This window comes from Palaemon carinicauda, unplaced genomic scaffold, assembly GCF_036898095.1.
Source record: "Palaemon carinicauda isolate YSFRI2023 unplaced genomic scaffold, ASM3689809v2 scaffold318, whole genome shotgun sequence".
NCBI lineage: Eukaryota > Metazoa > Arthropoda > Malacostraca > Decapoda > Palaemonidae > Palaemon > Palaemon carinicauda.
Window position 1 is genome coordinate 157,501 of NW_027170850.1, and position 16,471 is coordinate 173,971.

General features: G+C 35.2%; 1 long non-coding RNA gene across 2 annotated transcripts in view; it reads right to left on the reverse strand.

Moving 5' to 3' along the window:
• Nucleotides 1-1,375, reverse strand: part of LOC137636517 (uncharacterized) — a 29,464-nt gene extending 28,089 nt beyond the window's left edge. For both annotated transcript variants that reach the window (XR_011043123.1, XR_011043122.1), the window contains exon 1: nucleotides 1,244-1,375. This is a non-coding gene — a long non-coding RNA (uncharacterized lncRNA). The remainder of the gene's footprint in view (nucleotides 1-1,243) is intronic.
• Nucleotides 1,376-16,471: the final 15,096 nt, after the last annotated feature.

Sequence of the window (16,471 nt, forward strand, 5' to 3'; positions counted from 1 at the left end):
ATTAAAATTGTGGCCAGGAAGCTGTTCACAAACAAGCAAGACACACAGGGGCAAAAACATAACCTCCTTCCTAATTCGTTGGTGGAGGTAAACATATAAACTTCGAAAACGCGTGTCTGATACCTATAAAAATATCATTCAAAACACATTTCACCAAAATATAAATCAGGACCATTCTTACATAGGCCTACAAGTTATGATCTTATAAATTAGTACCATTCTTACCAAACACTGTCACTACCTAATTAAACTTTATTGCAACAGCAACAAGCTGCATAAGTTACTGCAAACTTCAAGAAACAATATTTATAAGGCAAACCTTGAAATGTGATGAAATATCTCCACTGAAAACTTTATACATTTAATATAAATGAGCAAAAACAACGCAAGTGTTACACTTTGGGTGAAATACTTCAAGATTTGAATATGAGACGATACAAGTACTGATCGTGTATTCACCCTAATTACCCTCCCCCCCTTGGTAATGCCTTCCTCAGAGAGAGAGAGAGAGAGAGAGAGAGAGAGAGAGAGAGTTGAACAGAAAGCAAGAAATGAATTAGAGGAAATAACAGAGAAATGTTTAACACAACTAATTGGAAATAATGAAACAATGGTATTATTTTGACACTCATAGTAATATGTAAATGATTAAAACAACAACAAAAAAAGGGTATCAAGAAAGACACCAACATACGAACGCAACAAGAGATCTGTAAGATTATCGTTTAACACTTTTGATGTACGTAAAAACACATTATTTGAAGAAGACATTAAGGCAAATTGCGTTCCTCTTGAAGGGATAGACTTCACTACGCAAGATTGGTTATTATAGTGATTACGCATAAGAGAGAGAGAGAGAGAGAGAGAGAGAGAGAGAGAGAGATTCTGAAAAACGAATTCAACCTACTACACGAGAAGACTAAATAATCTAAAGGTTTCACTCGAGTTGATAACAAGTCATTACTAATTAGAATTGAAAATGGCGTCAGGTAACATTTTGTCAGTAGTACATCGAAATGAAATGATTTGACGTCTTTATCAAGACAGACAAGTTTAAATGATATCGACAACGTTCGTATAAGCTTGCTTTAACCCTTAACAACGATATACAATAAAAATGACAGTGAAATACATGCATTGACTTCCTATTCAAAACCACACATCCAATGGGACCCTTTGGAACTGCGCAATATTATTTTAGGTTTTAGCGACTTGTAGTTTAATTCCAGAGTCACTCTCTTACCTTGCCATGTTTCCTGGCTTGCTTATAGACTGCATGGATCTTCAGGCCAGCCACGGGCTCTTGCTAAACACCAGAAGTAGTTGCAGGAAGCCACGTGGGCAGTATAACCTCCAGCTCTGACCTAAAACCTTCACAACCAAGTCACAACAACTAATAAATGAACTAAAGAGTCACAACTTAACAAGGCTCAGAGTCTGACCAAGAAGGAATAAGTTGCCAGTTTGTTAAAATACAAATAAACTATTTTTGAACGATAAAAAACTTAAAACAAACAAAAAACCACTTTGACGTCTGTTTGGGGTTTACCGATATTGAAGTGATTCGCATTATAAACTAAAATTAATCAAAAATTAAATACTTAGCGATCGATTTTCGAAAGTGTGCGTGGCCAAGTGGTAGATTTTTTTTTTCATTAAGTTTGACGCATTTCACAAAGCTTCGATTTTTTGTTCAATTGTGATATTTGAAATGCAATGCTTCTCTCTCTCTCTCTCTCTCTCTCTCTGTGTGTGTTCTGTAAATCCTTAATTCTGTTACACCACAAAATCTATGCCAGCTAAGCCTACTTCTAAAAAATTGGATTTACGAGTTAAATGTTTCAGCGTTGGACCCGGGGAGGCATTCACCTCAGAGACAGCTGTGGGAAAATATTACGCAGTACAAAATTGAAACCATAAACATAGTTGCAAGTTTTTGTAGTGATTATTATTATTATTATCTAAGCTACAACCCTAGTTGGAAAGGCAGGATGCTATAAGCCCATAAGAGCTCCAACAGGGAAAATGGCCCAGTGAGGAAAGGAAATATCATTAAAGAAAATTAATTTAGAAACCAATCTACTTTACGGTATTAATAGATAGGTTCTAGGAATTACAGTCAACTTACCTAGAACAACACATACATACAATTTATTTCGATACCTGACTTAGAGAGTATTTATTACCTACGCCAACGAAGTTGGAAGGTTATGTTTTACCACCTGTGTATGTGTGAACAGCTTCCTGGCCACAATTTTAATCGTAGAGTAATGAAACTACCAGGGATTAACTGTTACGTAAAGAGATGCAAATGATTACATTTTATATGAACAGTGTTATCACAGACACATTATTATTATTATTATTTGCTAAGCTACAACCCTAGTTGCAAAAGCGGGATGCTATAAGCCCACCGGCTCCAATAGGGAAAATAGCCTAGTGAGGAAAGGAAACAGGGAAAAATAGAATAATACAAACAGTAACATTAAAATAAAACAAGAGGTAGAGAAATAAGATAGAATAGTGTGCTCGAGTGTACCCTCAAGCAAGAGAACTCTAACCCAAGACAATGGATGACCATGGTACAGAGGCTATAGCACTACCCAAGACTAGAGAACAATGGTTTGATTTTGGAGTGTCCTTCTCCTACGAGTGTATGAAAATCCACGCCAATTAATACATAATGTCAAAGGTTAAGGTCAAGCAAAAGTTCGAGAAATAAGCTGCTGTAGCGGAGGTCTGCGCTCTACCGAGTGCCCCTCTAGTTATTATTATTACTAGCCAAGCTGCAACCCTAATGCTAGATAGTGTGGACTTAACAATAAGAGCAATATGGAGTGTGAAATGCTGAATGCCTTGGAATGAACATAATAAAATGAGAGAGAGAGAGAGAGAGAGAGAGAGAGAGAGAGAGAGAGAGAGGGGGGGGGGGGAATTCCCCAGCTGTATAGGACCAGAAAACCAGTAACACAAAGTAAAAGTGTCACGATACTATTCACTTATTCTGGAAGTTTTATTCCAGCTAATACCAGACTGTGGAATGCTCTTTATAATCATGCACTTGGAATTTTGCAAGTTTTAACTTACAGCGAATGTTTTATGTTGAAAAGGCTGACATAATTTTCCCTTCAAAGTTTATATATATATATATATATATGTGTGTGTGTGTGTGTGTGTGTATGTATATATATATATATATATATATAAGACAGATCTACTTCAAGCTTTTTACTGATATTAAAACATTTTATATCAATCATCCATTATTTATACAGATTTTTTATTTCCTTTCCTTACTGGGATATTTTCCCCTGTTGGAGCCATTGGGCTTATATTATTATTATTATTATTAATTGCTAACCAACGATTCTCGTTGGAAAAGCAGAATGATATAAGCCCAGGGGCTCCAACAGGGAAAATAGCCCAGTGAGGAAAGGAAACAAGAAAAAAATATTCCACGAGTAATTCATTAAAATAAATATCTCCTATACAAACAATAAAAACTTTAACAGAAAAATAAGATAGAATAGTGTGCCCGAGTGTACCCTCAAGTCAGAGAACTCTAACCCAAGGCAGTGGAAGACCATGGTACAGAGGCTATGGCACTACCCTAGATCATATATCATGATCGGTGTCCAAGCCGCCTTTCCACCAAAGTTGTTATTATTATTGTTGTTGTTGTTGTTACTTTCTAAGCTACAACCCTAGTTTGAAAAGCAAGATGCTATAAGCCCAAGGGCTCCAACAGGGAAATTAGCCCAGTAAGGAAAGGATATAAGGAGGTAAAAAGACCGCAAGAGAAACCAAAACCCTCCATCCTTTGCTCGCAAGGATGGTGAGATTGCACAGACTATAAGAAGCCATTGAGCTTGACTGGGTCTCGAACACTAGTCTGACAGAACACCTGACCGGGACGTTTCCAGCAGGCCAGAGAGGGCGATGCAGACACTCTTAACCAAGTATACACAAGGTACAGCGTGACTACACTAAACTCCTACATTAAATAAATCAATATTTCCTCCTCCTACGCCTATTGATGCAAAGGGCCTCGGTTAGATTTCGCCAGTCGTCTCTATCTTGAGCTTTTAACTCAATACTTCTCCATTCGTCATCATCTTCACGGTTCATAGTCCTCACCCATGTAGGCCTGGGTATTCCAACTCTTTTAGTGCATTGTGGAGCCCAGCTGAAAGTTTGTGAACTAATCTCTCTTGGGAAATGCAAAGAGCATTCCCAAACCATCTCCATCTACCCCTCACCATGATCTCATCCACATATGGCACTCGAGTAATCAATCTCTCTTATAGTTTCATTTCTAATCCTGTCCTGCCATTTGATTCCCAATATTCTTCTAAGAGTTTTGTTCTCAAATCTACAAAAGCTGTTGGATATTGTAGAATCTACAAAATCTGTAGATACTGAGACCAAATAGATAACTCATGAAAATATTCCCTACTTGATATGAATTTACAAAATAATACTTAACTGCAAAACCTACCAAAGTCACGTAAAGAATAGTGTGTGTGAATGTGACAATGTTCTCCCAAGCCTCTCTGGGTGCTGGGGCTAACTTCCTGCTTGACGTCAATGTGGCCGGACTAACAAAGAATGCATAGACATGGCTGATATAATTTAATTTAATTAGTTCACCAAATTTCTAACTGGGTTCCACAAGATGCTAGCAGAGTTGGAAGACCCAGGCCTACATGGGTGAGGACTATGAGTGAGAATCCTTTCTGTTAATTGACTTTAAGTTAAGAAAGCTTCTTTCGCTGAGAAAGAGAGAGAGAGAGAGAGAGAGAGAGAGAGAGAGAGAGAGAGAGAATAATCAACAAGCAGATACGGCATTGATAACCATGATAAAATATATTAAATCCTGCTAAGATTAACAGGACATCCTTATAACCCACTGTGGGTAAAAGCGAGACAGTATTCTCACAAGGAGAACTGCCCACGCCAAAGATAGGGAATAATAATAATAATAATAATAATAATAATAGATTTTCTCTACAAACACCTTGATCACTGTCCCTAAACTAGAGTTATAAAGGAATATGTGGATTACAAACGTCGTTATTATTAAATATAAATTATTTCAAAGCTCTGTGTCCCATAGGAACACATTCGTGACCAGATATTCATAATAGTTATCATCAATATAAAATAAAAATAGTTTTTTATTCACAACGAATCAATTAGATCGTATTCCTGTCTCCTAAAAGAGTTATATCCTACCAACTGGTAACGAGTTAATAAACGAATGTATTTCTATAAGTTTCTCTATAATCATTAACGAAAATCTTGAAAACCTACAGTAAAACCTGTATAAAAGATTTACATAAGCGGTTGACAAGAGCGGCTAACACGCATTAACATCTTCAAAACGTTTGCGAGCAACTACTGTACCTCCCTCCCACTCCCAGCGGGGGGGGGGGGGGGGGGGGGGGGGCGCAGTCAGCTGGGCTGAGCAGCAGCTCAGTGACGCAATCACCAACACCAAGTCTCTCCACCTCACCAACACACTCCAACACAAACAAACCCTTCCCTTCGCTTCTCAAAGCTCTCACCTCCCTACCCTCATCCAGGGGACCCCCCCCCCCCCCGGCAGAGACCCACCACCCTACACCTCCCTACTCCTGGCTCGTAATTTTTCTAATTCAGCTCTGTCGCGCTTATGTTATTATTATTATTATTATTATTATTATTATTATTATTATTATTATTATTAGCTAAGATACAACCCTAGTTGGAAAAGCAAGATGATATTAGCGCAAGAGCCTCAACAGGGAAAAATAGCCCAGTGAGGAATGGAAATAGGGAAATGATTAAACAATATAAGAAATAATGAACAATTAAAATAAAACATGTTAGAAACATTAACATTAAAACAAAACATGTTAGAAACATCAACATTAAAACATACATTTCATATATAAACCATAAAAAGACTTATGTCAGCCTGTTCAACATAAAAACATTTGCTGCAACTTTGAACTTCTGAATTTCTACCGATTCAACTACCCGATTAGGAAGATCATTCCATAACTTGGTCACAGCTAGAATAAAACTTCTAGAATACTGTGTAGTATTGAGTTTCATGATGAAGGCCTGACTATTTTATATATATATATATATATATATATACACACACACACACACACACATATATATATATATATATATATACACATATACGTAAAATATGGTTAAAATTAGTTTTAAAAATATTTCACGCTTTGAACAATAAGTAACATAAAAGATAGAATAATAAAAATGCATATTCTTTGCATTACCCAACAAGAATATATACATTAACATGGTCTTCCATTGCCTTGGGTTAGAGTTCTCTTGCTTAAGGGTACACTCAGGCGCACTATTCTATCTGTTTATTTCCTTTCCTCACTGGGCTATTTTCCCTGTTGGAGACCTTGGGCTTATTGTATCCTACTTTTCAGATTAGGGTTGTAGCTTAACTTGCGATAACAACAACAACAAGAATAATAATAATAATAATAATAATAATAATAATAATAATAATAATAATAACGTTAACGTTAATGATAATAATAATAATAATAATAATAATAATAATAATAATAACAACAGCGATAATAATAATAATAATAATAATAATAATAAAAACAACAGCAGCAATAATAATAATAATAATAATAATAATAAAAACAACAGCAGCAATAATAATAATAATAATAATAATAATAATAATAATAATAATAATAATAATAATAACAACAACAGCGATAATAATAATAATAATAATAATAATAATAATAAAAACAACAGCAGCAATAATAATAATAATAATAATAATAATAATAATAATAATAATAAAAACAACAGCAGCAATAATAATAATAATAATAATAAAAACAATAATAATAATAAAAACAATAATAATAATAAAAACAACAGCAATAATAATAATAATCTTTGGCAATGACATGAAAGATCCACCTCTCTTGCAACTTCTTTAAAACTAGTGTACGCAACCTGTCACACATGACAGCTAAACATTTAGATGGGTATGCACACAAATTCAACCCTCCCCCCCACTTTCCTAATTACAACCACTCTCACCAATGTATGACTAGTCCCTCTCCCACCTACACGAGAGACTGAGAGAGACCGAGAAATTGCGTCTCGCCTCTGGGCTTGACCGGCAATGAATAAATAGATACGTTTTCAAGGCTCTACAAGGCACTCGAAGAGCTGGAAGACCCAGGCTTACATGACCGAGGAATATGAAGCTTGCAGTAGATGATGATGAATGGAGAAGTATTAGTTTAAAAGCTCAAAATAGAGATGACTGGAGAAGTTTAACTGAGGCCCTTTGCGTCAATAGGCGTAGGAGATGGAGATGATCATGGTATATATATATATATATATATTATATATATATATATATATATATGTGTGTGTGTGTGTGTATGTATGTATGTATGTATATGTATATATATATATATATACATATATATATGTATATATATATAATGTATATATATATATATTATATACATATATATAATATATGTGTATTTATATATATATATATATATATATACTGTATAATTGACGATAAAACACTGGAACGTGCAATGCCCCAAGATGAGAGAAAGCCTGGAGGAAAAAAGGAAACGAAGATTTTGCAAGTGCTTTTGGCATACATACATACATACATACATACATACATACATACATACATACACACTCACAAACACACACAAATATATATATATATATATATATATATATAATATTCAAGGCTACTGTTAATTACAAAATGAAGGACTCTACAATATTTGGCTTAAGAATCTCTGAATACTGAATAGCATTGGATATTGTACAGTAAAGGTAGGGGTACGTGGTCACAAGGATATAATAAAAAAAAAAGAAAAAAAAAACTCGAGGGGGCCTCAGTAGAGAGCATGCTTTTCCCAAGCCAAGCAGTTCGGTTTTACTCTTAGCCTCACTGTGTACTTGTCCTAAGATGTATTGTCTTCAAAATCTAATGGATATGTCCTTGGGTCATACCCCACATGTCCTCCAAGTTTGGTTGAAATTGGTTCTGTAGTTTTTACGTAATGTTCTTCACAAAATAAACTAACAAAATATTTGCCATTTAATTAACATTGCCATTATTTTCAAAGTACTGCTGCGTACATGTACTTTGATGTACTTTATCTAAGATGATACAGATTCATCCTTAGCTTATGCCCAACATGACTACCAAGTTTGGTCAACATCGGTTCCGTAGTTATTACGAAAATTGCTCACAAATAAACTTACAAACAGATAGGGTTGAATACATACCCTTCGCAAAATCTATGATATCAGTGAGGGCAACAAGGCAAGGTAATCATAGGGTTTGATTTGATAATGCATTTGAATCAATAGAATTTAGGCCCTATAACTGGGCTCTAGGACTAGGATTGTAAATGAAATACTAGGGAAACTTTCAGGATTTCAAAAGATTTCAAAATGGAACTACAAGACTGCGCAATAAGCTCCCACTAGACATCAGAAAGACTGAAGACATTAAGACTTTCAAGAGGAAACTAAAGACTTGTTCCTGACTGGTGAACGCCAGACTGGAGTTCGAGCCCAGCTCAAACTCTTTAGTTCCTTTGGTCGCTGCAACCTCACCATCCTTGTGAGCTAAGGATAGGGAGTTTGGGGGAGCCAATAAGTCTCTCAGCTGAATCATCAGCAGCCACTGCCTGGCCCACCTTAGTCCTAGCTAGGGTGGAGAGGGGGCTTGGGCGCTGATCATATGTAATATGGTCAGTCTCTAAGACATTGTCCTGCTTGATAGGGCGATGTCACTGTCCATTGCCTCTGCCCTTTATGGGCGGCCTTTAAACCTTTAATTACTTCGTTATTGTGGATTTGAGGATAAACGAGCAATATGCAATGTGAAATGCTGAATGCCTTGGAATGCGCAAGATAAAATAATTGTGTTGATCCTATAGAGAATAGGGTTCCCCTGCAGTATACTTCTAGATTGATTATTATAATTATTATTATTATTATTATTATTTTTATTATTATTATTATTATTATTACTTGCTAAGCTAAAACCCTGGTTGGAAAAGCAAGATGCTATAAGCCCAAGGGCTCACCAGGGAAAAATAGCCCAGTGAGGAAAGGAAGAGGGAAAAACTACAAGAGAAGTTTAAGAACAATAACTACATTAAAATAAACCTTTCATATATCAACTATAAAAACTTGAAAATAACTGGAGGAAGAGAAAAAAGATAGAATAGTGTGCCCGAATGTACCCTCAAGCAAGAGATCTCTTAACCACGACAGTGAAAAAACATATTCATTACAAACAGCCGGACCTACAGTCAAACCCAAGCTTTTAACTGACGCAATAGCTATGGTAAGCAGCTCTTCTAGGAGGAGGACACTCCAAAAACAAACCATTGTTCTCTAGTCTTGGGTAGTGTCATAGCCTCTATACAAATGGTCTTCCACTTTCTTGGGTTAGAGTTCTCTTGGCACACTTATTCTATCTTATTTCTATTCCTCTTGTTTTGTTAAAAGATTTATATTTTATATGAGATATTTATTTTAAATGTTACTGTTATTAAAATATTTCATTTTTCCTTGTTTCCTTTCCTCTCTGGGCTATTTTCCCTGTTAGAGCTCCTAAGCTTATAGCATTTTGCTTTTCCAATTAAGGTTGTAGCTTAGCAAGTAATAACAACAACAACAATAACAACAACAACAACAATAATAATAATAATAATAATATCCTTCAAAGTGATTTTCACATATCCCCCATGCTTCCCTCTCCTTCATTTACCTCTTCCACTCACTTCTACTCCTCCTGCCTCTTCTACCATCTCAGCTTCTCCAGTTTTTAATCAGGATTTCCCAACTCGCAATCATACACATAGTAGAAAAGATAGAAACAGACATAAATGCAACTAGATGAAGAGATTTTAGACAGTTATTAATAATACTTGCTAAGCTACAACCCAAGTTTGAAAAGCAGCACGCTATAAACCCAGCCTTATTGCCTTATTCTATGTTTGGGTTCCCCCAGGTCCCTCAGTGTGAGGCACCTCGTATATCCACCAGAGTTGCTTATGCATCTTCCGGTGTATTTTGCATCTTCTAGTCTTGAATGGTCTGGGATGCACCAACAGGGAAAATAGCCCAGTGAGGAAAGGAAACAAGGAAAAATTATATATTTTAAGATCAGTAACATTAGAAGAAACATTTCCTATATAAACTATTAAAACTTCAACAAAAAAAAAAAGAGGAAGAAAAATAAGATGGAATAATGTGGCCGAGTGTACCCTCAAGCAAGAGAACTCTAATCCAAGACAATGGAAGACCATAGTACAGAGGCTATGGCACTACCCAAGACTAGAGATCAATGGTTTGATTTTGGAGTGTTCTTCTCCTAGAAGAGATGCTTACCATAACTAAAGTCTCTCTTCTACCCTTACAAAGAGGAAAGTAGCCACTGAATAATTACAGTGTAATAGTTAACCCCTTGAGAAGTAAATTTGTTTGGTAATCTCAGTGTTGTCAGGTGTATGAGGACAGAGGAGTATATATAAAGAATAGGCCAGACTATTCGGTGCATATGTAGGCTAAAGGGAAATGAACTGTAACCAGAGAGAAGGATCCAATGTAGTACTGTTTAGCCAGTCAAAGGACTCCATAACTCTAGCGGTAGTATCTCAACTGGTTGGCTGGTGTCCTGGCCAAGTTGTTGCAGACAACGACTCGCTTAAATGACAACTTGGAAATAAATGAGAGAGATATCAGCTTCTTTTAACCAAATTAGCAATGGTAGAATATGTTCACATTAAATGAGAACCAAGAAGAGGCCTTTTGGGATCAAGGAAAAGAGACGTGACCGTGAGAGATTCAGAATAACATATCTAAAGGGGCTATATTAAGTGGATTTTGATATATAGACTCCCAAGCTGGAGCAATTTTTAGGGATCGGTTAAATTTCAATAGTAAAAGGAAGACAAATTTTACATATTTTTCTTTTAGTAAAAGTATGGAATTTTGTTAATAATTTTGTTGAAAATATCCACACACACACACACATATATATATATATATATAAATATATATATAAATATATATATAAATATATATAAAATATATATATATATATATATATACATACATATATATATATATATATATACACATATATATATATATATATACATACATATATATATATACAAACACACACACACACACACACATATATATATATATATACATACATACATACATACATACATACATACATACATACATACATACATACATATATATATATATATATATAAAATAGTTTGTTCCTAGGTTAATAACTAACTTGAATATAAACACGTGATAAGACTGGGAATATTCTAGAATTCTTTAAGAACAAAATAGAAAAAATAACTAGGTTATTTGGAAATATTCAACATCAGATTAATGAAACACCAGATACACATAAAATGAACGAGAATCAATAACACAAGATGACATCACCAGGATTATCAAGAAAGCAAAGAAAGCTAACTGTGCGATCGATCCAATGTTAATATATGAAGTAAATGGAGAAAAACTTTCCTAGTCTAGCTGATATAATTACGAGAATACCAAACACAAGCATGGATGAGTTCAAGTTTCCCAATTCTGAGTAAATGGCTATAGTTATACCAGAAGAGACTCTTTGGCTATGGTAAGCAGCTCTTCTAGGAGAAGGACACTCTAAAATCAAACGATTATTCTCTAGTCTTGGGTAGCGCCATAGCCTCTGCACCATGGTCTCAACTGTCTTGGGTAAGAGTTCTCTTGCTTGAGAGTACAATCGGGCACACTATTCAATGTTTTTGCTCTTCCTCTTGATTTGTTAAAGCCTTATAATTCATATTTATATTTTAATGTTGTTACTGTTCTTGAAATATTTTATTTTTCCTCGTTTCATTTCCTCACTAGGCTATTTTCCATTTTGGAGCCCTGGCCTTATGGCATCCTGCTTTTCCAACTAGGGTTATAGCTCTGCAATCAATAATAATAATAATAATAATAATAATTATCTGAAAAGTGCTCTGGATTATCAGGAATTAAGCTCATACAGACCTATTTCCAATCTATCCTTCGTTTTAAAAGTGCTAGAATACGTAATTCTTGAACCACTAATTAATCATTTAGAAGAAATAGAAGCTTTGCCAGACAACCAGTCTGCTTACAGAAAATTCTACTCTACAGAGACAGCCATCTGTTCTGTTGTAAATATGCTGGAAATGATGAATGAAAATAAATGTATTTAAATATTACTCGATCTTATTGCTGCTTTTGATACAGTTGTAAATGAACTACTACTAAATGATCTATGGTCCATTAGTATTGAAGATCAAGCTTTTGAATACCTAAAAGATTACTTGGTTGACAGAAATTACTGTGTGCAAATTGGAAACCCTTATTCATCATAAGAACCTTTAAACAGAGGGGTACCTCAGGGGAGTGTTCTGGGCCCAATCTTATTCTGTATCTATACTATGGGTCTGTCGAAAATACTGCAAAGTCATGGAGTTAAGTTCAAACTATTTGCAGACGCACACAATCTTACTTCTCCATAAATGATATACACGACACTACCAAAACTCTAAACCGAATTCATGATAGTGTTAGGGAATGGATGACAATCAAACAACTAAAATTAAAGGAAAACAAAACAGAGTTCATGGTGGAGGGAAAGAGAAACACTGTGAGAAGCTTGGGTGGTATTCAAATGAACATGAATAATAACTGTGCCGATATCTAGTAAAGTTCGTGACCTAGGCGTATCTCCTGACTGCAATGCTAAAATAAATAATGTAATAAAAACTGCTGGTTATCATCTTAAAAACATTGCACCTGTATGAACATTCTGTAAAGGAACTTGTGATAAACTGTGTTATTAACAGGATTGACTACTGTAACTCCATCTACTACAAACTACCAAAAATACAAGTTAAGAAATTATAAAACAATAATAAACAGAGGAGAAAGACTGATGAAAGGTGTCCCATCCCGAGAGAGGACCACTGCTATACTAATTACTGTACACCGTTGCCTATTAAAGCGAGAATTGAGTTTAAAATATGTATAATAACCCATCAAGTTATCAGAACCGGACGTCCAAAATATCTAAGAGAATTGCTACACATTGTGTAGCCAACAAATCGTGTTGACACGAGAATAATTACAGATAGTTTCAAACTTTTGAGCCTAGATATATATATATATCTACTGTAGGTTTTAGAGACTTTAAATATGCGGCGCCAAGACTAAACAATAATCTCCCACTAAAAATTCGAAAGACTGAAGATATTAAGGCTTTCAAGAGGAAACTGAAGCCTTTCTTGTTCTCTAAATGCTTCAGTAATGTGGCTTTGACAATAAACGAGAAATATTCCGTGTGAAATGTTGAATGCTTTCGAACGAACATGATAAAATGACCGTGGATGTCATGTACAGAGTAGGGTTACCCAGCTGTATATTGGTAGAAAAGCATTCCTTAAAGTAAAGTAAATTAAAATGAAGTATTTCAGATCAGTTCGATAATAAAGAAAAAATTACAATAGTTTCCGGTTATAATTGATAACGTTTTCTGTCAAATATTTTCAACTCAAAGAACACTACAAAGTTTTTGTAGGGTATACTTAAATATTCAGAGAGAGGGAACGAGAGAATGAATATAATATGCCTGACATATTTAGGGAACACTGTGACCTTGTAATGATAACAAAAGGGAAAATAAAACCAATGAAAAATCCAAAAATCCCAATAGAAAAAGTAAAGAATTGCCTGGGAAAATTAAAGGCAAAATAAGTGGCAGGACCAGATGGTCTAAAACCCGAGCTATATAAGGCACTAGGAAAATGCAAAATGTGTCTTGAAACCTTACAGAAATGTTATCAAAATGAGTTAGAGGAAAAAGAAAAACCAAATAGGTGGAAGAAGTCAAGAACAAAGATGGTTGAAAAGAAAAGAAGGCCAATGGCAAAAGACCTAAGACCCATAGCTCTATTAAATATTTCTTATAAAATATTCATGATGATGGTGAAAGAGGAAATAGAAGACCACATATGAATGAATGAAGAAGACAATGAATGTCAAGCAAGATTTACAGGTGGAGGCAGGATAGAGGACAATATCTTTATATTACAGTATTGTGTGGAAGAGAGCTATATATATATATATATATATATATAGTCAGTCTCCAGGGCATTGTCCTGCTCGATAGGGCACTGTCACTGTTCCATGCCTCTGCCATTCATGGGCGGCCTTTAAACCTTCAAAACCTTCAACGAAATCAGTTAATACCATCGGTGGCAAACTGAGAATCCAATAGCAGAAAGGTGATTATATTAAATGAATAAAACATGAAATTCTAAAACTCGGCCTTAATTATCATTATTATTATTATTATTATTATTATTATTATTATTATTATTATCATTAATTGCTAAGCTACAACCCTAGCAGAATGCTATAAGCCCAGGGGCTCCAACAGGGAAAATAGCCAAGTGAGGAAAGGAAGCAAGGAAAAAATAAATATTTTAAGAATATTAAAATAAAAATCTCCTATATAAACTAAAAACCTTAACAAAGCAAGAGGAAGAGAAATTAGATAGAATAGTGTGCCCGTGTGTACCCTCAAGCAAGAGAATTCTAACCCAAGATAGTGGAAGACCATGGTACAGAGGCTATGGCACTACCCAAGACTAGAGAACAATGGCTTGATTCTGGAGTGTCCTTCTCCTAGAAGAGCTGCTTACCATAGCTAAAGAGTCTCTTCTGCCACTGTTAGAGCTCCTTGTCTTATAGCACCCTGCTTTTCCAACTAGGGTTGCAGCTTAGAAAGTAATAATAATAATAATAATAATAATAATAATAATAATAATAATAATAATAATAATAATAATAATAATAATAATAATAATAATAACAGTGTCACAAAACCAAAAGAAACCAACAAGGACGAAGATTGAGCTGCTGATCGACTCGATCCAGCATCCAAAAAAAGAAAGGCACCCTCCAGACAACTGATGCCCTCCACATAAAGTTCTTGAGCTTATATATCATGCACAACAAGAATAGCCATGACATTACTGAATGAACAGATGAAAAGCGAGCTAGAGTAAGCTTACGTTCAAACCTACTAACGCTTCGAGCTGACGCACTCGAAGTATAATCACACCTGGATAAACTAAAAATAACTTTATTCATATGAAATATTTTACGTTGCTCCATGAAGACATGCTTAAGAGAAGACCATGGGAAATCAGCAAGTAACTATGTTGGCAATAGATCGTGGAATATAACGCCTGTCAAATATCTTTTTTTTTTCTTTATTTTATCTCCAAGAATTTAAATCCACGAAATAAAACTGCAATGAACATCTTAAAACTTTCCCCCAACTCGTTCCCTCGTGTGGCTGGTGGTACGGTAGCTCTAATTAGCTAAGATTTCAGAAGCACAATGTTATTCCTACGAATCTACTTTGAAAACTTAATGGGTCCCACTTCTCACGAAAAACTTCCGGCCATGTTACTAAGTTTACGTTCTGTTATCGAGCAAAATCCAGCTTCTGGCCACTAGGGCAACGCATTCTACAACCAATATTCTATGGACATTGTCTAGAACAACATGAATATTATCCTGGTTATGAAACAGCTATATAATTCTTTTAAACTAAAAGCAAACCAGCCACTCTGGAACCCACGCAATTTGTTCATCGTGTACAATACATTCTTTAAGCATCTGCAATATGTCGTAGCCCATTCTTATTGTCAAATTCTGCCATTATAACATTAAAAAATTCTTCAGGTTCTTAAGTCAACACGATTTGCTGGCATGTGCGCGCATAGGAAAATCTCTTACTTTGCGCATACAGTTTTGATTAATTGGAAAAAACGCTACCTTTCTAGGCATTCAGTTAGTTCAATCAACTAATGGGTTATACTCATCATCATCATCTCCTCCCACACATCTTGCCACAAAGGGCCTCGGTTAGATTTCGCCAGTCGCCCCTATCTTGAGCTTTTTAATTCAATACTTCATCCTTCATCGTCACCGACTTCACCCTTCATAGTCCTCAGCCATGTAGGCCTGGGTCTTCCAACTCTTCTGTTATTTTTTGGAATCCAGTTGAAATTTTGGTGAACTAAACTCTCTCAGGGAATGCAAAGAGCATGCCCAAACCATTCATCTACCCCTCACCATGATCTCATCCACATGTGGCATTCGAGTAATATCTTAAGAGCTTCATTTCTAATCCTTTCTTGTCATTTAACTCGGAATATTCTTCTGATGGCTTTGTTCACAAATCTACTAAATCTATTGGAGATTGTTTCATTGCCATACCATGACTAATGGGTTATCTTGTCAAGGGGTAAATCATCTCTTACTAATTTTGGTCTTCTTTTATTTT